General features: G+C 40.2%; 1 protein-coding gene across 1 annotated transcript in view; it reads right to left on the reverse strand.

Annotated features, from left to right (window-relative positions):
* Nucleotides 1-7,700, reverse strand: part of LOC126398977 (hormonally up-regulated neu tumor-associated kinase) — a 987,429-nt gene that overhangs the window by 821,924 nt on the left and 157,805 nt on the right. Inside the window, exon 3 of the transcript XR_007570838.1 lies at nt 2,658-2,757. The gene's annotated coding sequence lies outside the window, so the exon portion shown is untranslated. The remainder of the gene's footprint in view (nt 1-2,657; nt 2,758-7,700) is intronic.

Consider the following 7,700-nt stretch of genomic DNA (forward strand, 5'->3'; position numbering starts at 1 on the left):
AGTAGATAATGGCTGAATTTTCATTTTTGGGTGCACTATCCCTTTAAACCCATGTCCCCCCAACTGTTATCTTTGTGTCTCCTCTTAAAGGTGGGTTAAAAAAGACACCAAGCTGATTGCGTTGCATTACTACTACCCTCATGGCCAAACAGCGCATGTTGTTACAGTGGAAGAGCCCTAATCCCCTTGGCACAACTTCTTGGTAAAAGGATTTAATGTCTTTTCTCCACCTGGAAAATTAAAGTCAGAGGATCTGTGAAAACATTCCACAAAACTTGGAGCTCCTTCTCTCCTATATAAACTCTTTAACTCAGAGAGACAATTCATTTGCTCAATAAATGAGTTAATAGTCTTTATTTTTATTCTATTTATTTCTTATAATTTTATCTATTTATTCTCTTCTTCTTTATGTCTTCTGGCAGTCAGGAAAGTGTGATTTGTACCGACTGGGACATTTGGGAAGGTGGGTGGGAGGGCGATTTCGGGCTGATTGGTTCGGGATGTGTTGTTTGTTTCTGTGTTTGTCTGTGGGCTGAAACATTTAACACTCCAGAAAAATATATACTTAAAAAAAAAAGGCATTGAGGTGGTTTTAAACCTGCAAGTCATGTGTCCAGTATTTGAAATTGTACGACATGTTTGCACAGTATATCACAGTAGGATAGACATCAGCACCAGGGTTGCTCTCTGGCGTCCACCTCTGCTGTCCATGTCTGCCCTCCAGTGGACACAACAGACTGATGCAAGGACACAGCTCTGAAACCCAACAGCTCAACTTAAGAAATGAATTCATCAGCAGACGAATAGAAAAGAAGTCATTGTCTGTTTATTTCTCCCCTCTTTGTTCTCTCTTTCTTTCTATGTGTCTTTAAAGAACTCAAGTTTCTTCCCTCTGAGGCAGGAGATTCAGAAAAGGTTTGGTATCAGTCCCACATCATAACGGCTTTTTTCCAAGAGGCTCAGCTTCAAGGAAATCACACAATAAACTGGAACACTGTGCTTCGCTCTCACCTCCTGCACACGTAACCCACAGCTGAGTGAAACAAGTGTGCAGCATGTTAACACTCATTGTGTAAGGCTTGTTGTTGTCAAAAGAGATTTGGGGAAATGTAGGAAATAATTAACTGAAGTCAACAATGCTGCTCAAGGGAAAATGAGTCACTCCATAACAATATGACTCCTGCAGCGGAGCACAGTGATGTTGTGCAACAGCGTGAGAGGAGGCATGGATGGACAGAGGAGAGAGAACAGCTGATAATGACAGACAACACCGACAAACGTCGGAGCTCATCTGCTTTAAATTAACTGATATTAAAAAAAGAATGTGGCTGGTTTTTCTTTCCAGGATCGAACCTTGCTGTGATGATGTCACTGTCTGCTCCTGCATCATCACTCAACTCTTCGTCGTGTCATTAGGAAGAAGGGCAGCTGGCTGTCAATCCCTGATGACTTCATCCGTGGCCGCAGCCTCCTTGACGTGTCATCGTCTGTCAGTGACACCCGCCGTCACTTCGGCGTGTCATCATCAGTCAGTGCAGCGCAGCGTGCTTAGCGTGTCATCAGTCAGCGCCTGCATGTTGCTGTGGTTTCAACCTCTCATGTTCTGTGGTCTGAGCTTCACTGATGCTGATTGGAAATAGTTCTCTATGGTTTCTAAACAGACAAACAACTGTGCTGCACTCTAAGACTTTAAGCTGCGTCTTCCACATCATATGCTGTAAGAGCAGACTACAGAGCAAACCGCTGCTGCCCGCAGAAACATTTCAATGAGATCAGGTTGCCTCAGCGCTGAATTCAGGCAGAAATGGTGCTGAATTACGTCTCTAAACAGTTAGGGGAAGTGTGTTTTGTGAAAACATCACGTGCCAAGAAAAACTGAACTAAAGAAAGGGTACAAAAAAATTAAATAACACTAGTAGTGTGCTTTGATTTAAGGCTGTCTTGAATTCTTAACTCACGTCTAGACACAGTGTGGAGATGTTTGAGTGTTGACGCACCAGATAAACTTGTCTGAAGAATCACTTTTCCAACATTTCAAATGCAAAGGAGCTGTTGAGACAGCAGAGAAACTGGACACTGTAATTAAGGCTGCAGCTATGATTTTAGAAATACACCAGTAGTAATTAGTCTCCTCACTCAGCTGAGAAATGTGTGACACAGACGATAGAAACTCAAATTAAATTTTCTTTCACACAATATTTGTTCATTTAACTGCTCAGTTATAGTTTCTGTACATTTTGTCTCCCTACACGACGGCCTGAAGAAAACGCTGCCATTGTACGCTTCTGCAAACATTTCATGTGAATTATATTAGTGTTCCTAAAGTGGCGTGGTGTACAAGCTCATTGTGTCATAAGAAAGTGGAGGGGATGATGGATGGCGTGTCGTCTACACCAGTGGTTCCCAACTGGTCCAGCCACGGGGCCAGATTTATCCTTAGTCATTAGTTCAAGGTCCACACAGTTAAATACATTTAGCATCTTACTTGTGTTTGGTCATGTCGTCGAGCTAGTTTGCTGACTCTGTCAAATAGCTGTCTGTTAATCATTGACTCTACAGCAGGAAATGGCACTTCAAAATAAAAACCCTGCATCAGAAATTCACAGTACTTAAAAATTAAGTGTGTTTTATACAAACTTGACATGTTTGCAAGTCACCTGTGGTCCATTCAGAATGAACCCGTGACCCACTTTTGGTCCACGACCCACCAGTTGGAAATCACTGATCCAGGCGAGACGGCCGCCAAGCTGCAGGCCACTGTTGGAGACAGACAAACAACAAAACCAATTGTTTTAATTGAGTCATTGCTCTTTTTCCAGCAGGGATAGTGCTACAAAAACGGGGTTATTTTTTCCCAAGACGTGGCAGCTTTTCCAGCGGAGATTGTGCTCCTAAAACCGGGCATTATAAGCCGAAACATGATCTTTTCAGAATTGGTTACATTAACCAAAGTGTTGTTGAAATATACATTTTCAACGTATTTGCTACATAATAATGTGCAAATCTGTGGTTTACAGACATGTACAATGCCAACATTTTTTTTTGGTAAGTGGCTTGTCTAATTGACCTATGGCTAAGTCCCGCCCTCAGACGCGATGAGCCAATCACAGTGCGTATAGCCATTCCCATACACGTCCATTGAAATGCATTACAGAAAGTCAGTTTTGTTCGGTTTTATGAGCTTTTTCTGAGATTTGAAGTTTAAAAATGGTCAAACGGTGTGCATGGGGTACATGCAACTCTGACACAAGGTATCCTGAGAGGCTGGGCGACCAGGTGTATTTTTTACACTTTAAACCACATCTCAACCGAGAAAAGTGTCTCCTTTGGATAAAGTTGTGTGGTAACGTTAGACCACAACATCAACTCAACGTGAATAAGATTAACAATGATGTCTACATCTGTTCTAAGGTAAGTCAACATTGTGTTTGAGGCAACATATTGTCACTTTGCTGGAAAGAAATATAAAGTTATCTTTAACATCTCTAGCTAACGTTAGCTAAAGTTAGCCTAACGTTAGCTCCTAGCTGCGTTGTTCATCATGTCACCTTGTTTGCTGGGAGTTCATTAGCCTATTTTGTTCTAGTTTTGTACTTTGGTGATCGTACATCATTGTTAGCTGTTGTCCAAAGGGCTCTAGTTAAGCTAACGTTAACTTCTGGAGCTTAGCTTCATTAACTTATCTGTAATGGCAGAGATAACAAAGGTTGGCAAACGTTATGCTGAATGATTCAGTGTAAATACTGTAGCACCAAACTAACGGAGAGACACTCTTGGTAAAGATGGTAAAAAGGCCGTTATCCTTTTCTCATATTCTGAGCCAAAAACCTTAACTTCAGTGGCACTTTAACTTGTTGTCTTTGATGGCGACGGCAACCAGATTCGGTTCACAAGCGTACACTGTGACCTGTAAAGCCAATCACTGCAAGCATTCTTTGATTTAATGCAACATGTAATCACTACTGCAGCAGTTTGGTGAAGTCAAGTGTGGTTTATTTGATAGAACTGTCAGTTCAGTGTGTCAAGATGCCACCAAAATGTTTGAAAGTATGGCTGTACTACACACCTGTGGCATCTGGTGGTATTTTATACAACTGAATTTCTCCATTCACATGATGGGTATTGAATGAAATAGAAAAAAAGTATCAAATAAAGGACTCTACTGCTATCAGTGTCACTTTGAATGTATGGTATGCTATTTTATTTTTAAATAATGTAACACTGTTGTCTCTGCCTCTATCACCCTCCTCTATCACTGCCCCGAAACTGGAATTATCTTCCTCCCATTTTTAACAGTCATCTTAAAACACTTTTACTAACCAGCCTTTAATTGTGAATAATTTGAGTCATTGCTGTTTCTGTCACAATGTGGTGAAAATATAAAACAACAAGGATACAGTTTTTGCTATAGGTGCAATAGTAACAGTAAAGATAGGTTATCATTACTGTTATTATTATTTTATTGCTATTATCATTCAAATTTTTGTGTTTCTCTTCTTTCTTTGTGCTGTAAGAGCACTTTGGATCAACTCTGTTTGTAAATAAAAATAGATAAAGTTGACTTGACCAATTATAAAATGACAGCTATTTGCACTTTTTACCTCAGGTTTATATCCTATTTATAAATGTTTATTCATATCATACATACTAACAAAACTATATTATTATACTATATATATATATAATCTACATTATTATATGTGTTTAAAATCATGTATTCAATATATACATATTATATTGTATATATGACATACACATCAAACATAAACTGTGCAATTATCCTTTATATCTTTTATTATATATTATACCAAGTAATTTCATATTTTTTTCTCCTTCTTGTGTTACTGTGCAATAACATTGATATATATTTATATTTCAATGCTATACACTCGTGTGTGTATTATAATTACTCTGCGCAATCACCCATCACTTTGTTTGTCACGTAACAGATGAAAATGAGAATAAGTTTTTTTGTTTTGTTTTGTTGTTTTTTTTGCTTTACTGTCCTGCATACAAAGACATAAGGGATGTACTTTAAAATAAAATTGCCTCAATTTATGTTGATTTCTTTTGGTTGCATGACCATGAAAAATATGAGTGATGTTTTAGAAGAAGACGCTTTGTTGTGGCAGACTTTGTTTACCAGGTCTGTGATATAAGGCAGAGTATTTTGTTTGGGATGGAGCCGTAACATAACTTTTATTTTGGAGAAAAAATAGGGAGTGCTGCGCTGCGTTAACACACTGTCTGTTAGCTGTAAAAAAGTCAGGTGCTCTTTAAGGATGGGGCAAATAGTCACATAAAGATAAAAACACAACTGACCAGCTCACTCAGTGTAAAAGTCCACTGAACAGGTTTTTATCTTTATGTGAACATTTATTGTGGATTGATCACTGCAACAATACTGTAATGGTGTCTTGTAAACCCATGAGTGTTAGATACTGTCAATCTCACAGTATCTGTAGAGGTGAAACATGTATAGCTTTGATATTATTTTAGTTTTTGTTCAATTTTATTTGTACTTTTGTTGTATTTTTATCTTGTTAATATTTATCAATAAATCACCTTTTTGCCTTTGTTTTTGTCTCTTGAGCTGCTTTAATGAGTGAATTTCCCCAGTGTGAGGTTAAGAAAGCTGATCTAATCTTTAATCTGTCCTCTTATCTAACGCGGCCTATTGGTGTTGAGTCCTTGGCAAAAAGTTGACTTTTTGGTTCAAAGTTTCAGTGGCTGTAAAGTCCTTTTGTGCTGCCTGAAAGTTCACTGTGTGCAGAGTATTGTAGTTCAAACACACACACACACACACACACACAATACATATCCATAAAAAATGTCTTTCCCAGAGCCTCAGTCCATCACACTCCGCTAATCCCACACAATCCTGACCAAGCCTGAAATGGGAGTTTGTGTCACGGGTGGTTTAGAGGTTTTCTACTGTCAACAAAACACTGCAGAGAGAGAAAGAGACAGACAGAGAGATGGAGGGAGAGACAGACAGAGAGGGAGGTTTGAGAAAATACAGAAAGAAAGGGATGAAAACGAGCCCACCCCTTTGAGCTGAGAGGCTGAAAACAGAGTGTTGTAACACTAAAAAGTGCACTCCCACTGCCGTTAATGTGGACCGTGTGTCTGTGCCTGAGCACGTGTGTCCATGTGTGGTTGTGCACCGTGCGTTAGAGTCTATGCATGTGTACGTACAGATGTGCGTTTGTGTGTGTGCGCTGGAGCGGCCTGCTGCGCCGCTCCCAAATTGAAATGTGAAAGAAACGTGTTGGAAGGTGATGACAAGAGTGAAGTGAACCAGTCGTTTCCTGAAGGCCCAGGCCAGATGTGTCGCACACAGAGCCTCAGAAATCTGCAGCACATTTCTCTTTAATAACCAGGATATTTAACCAGGGGAGGCGGGATGACTGTGGGGAGGAACTGAGGGTGAGTGTGTGTGTTTGTGTTGTGCATGTGTGCTTACCTGTGTGCACAAATGTGTGTGTTAGATGTTTGTGTTTGCTGGGGAAATGTATGTGAGAGCTTGTGTGTGTTTTGGGGCTGGATGGGATGTGTGGTTTATTACTTTAATTGGACTTTTTTTTTTTTCAGACTGCAGCGCTGCAGAAAGGGAAGGAGGGAGAGGAGGAGCGAGACGGCAGAGAGAAAGAAGCCTGACAGACTGATGGCCACACCTCCGATCACCACTCAGGACACACACACACACACGCACGCACACAGACACACACACACACTGGGTCTATTCCATACTGTACTCAGCTGCTGACCACAATGCCCGCCACTTCCTCCAGGAGCGAGCCCTGGCGCCTAGAATAACAAAGAAAATATTCAGCTCCATACTGTCTGATGTCTTAATATTTCCAACCCCTCTGTTCTCATATACGCATGATTCATGGATTATAACTTAGAAATACAATCAGATCCTTTTCCACTGATCCTTCTGCTAGTTAAATAAAGCTTTTTGAGAAGTAACTGCAGGGAGGAAATAATGCAGGGGTGTTGCAGATTCTGCCGAGGCCAGAAAACTCTGGGTACACTATAATATAGTGTATTTACTGAGCAGATTGTAGAAGAAAAAGAAGAAGAAGAAGAAGAAGAAGAAAATGTACTTTATCAATCCCCGGGGGGGAATTCAATTTTTTTTCATGCTGCTGTCGTATACACACCGGTCCCGAAATACACACACACCAGGACCTATACCATCCTGAGACCCGAACTTTTGTTTGGCATGTATTTTTAATTTCTCCTAGCTATTTGTGATCAGTAGGACCCAATAAGTATAAAAAAGTAAACACTGTCAATGACAATAAAGTCCCAATGTCCTCAAACAAGACAGTTTTAAAGTCGACCATAAACTGTGATCAGGTTTTGGACCTTGTCCACTTTTGTGTCGGGGTCGGCTGCAGACTGACTTGGCAGAGATGGCTGCCATCTTGTTTTTACATAAATTAATGTATTGTGGTCTTACTACCACTAGATGGCACAAAAAAGTGTCCGCAAATGAGGACAGCAGGTCTGAGTTAAAGGGAAATTTCGGTTTATTTCAACCTGTCTCCTATCGTCCTAAATTTGTTTCAAGTGACTAGTGACATAAAAATAATAGTTAGCATGTTAGCCGTTAGCCTAGATACAGCCGGGGCGCATAGTAGCGTCAGAGCTGTTAAAACGTAAGTGAACGGGCAACCTTCAAGTGCAAA

Source organism: Epinephelus moara, chromosome 12, assembly GCF_006386435.1.
Source record: "Epinephelus moara isolate mb chromosome 12, YSFRI_EMoa_1.0, whole genome shotgun sequence".
Taxonomy (NCBI): domain Eukaryota; kingdom Metazoa; phylum Chordata; class Actinopteri; order Perciformes; family Serranidae; genus Epinephelus; species Epinephelus moara.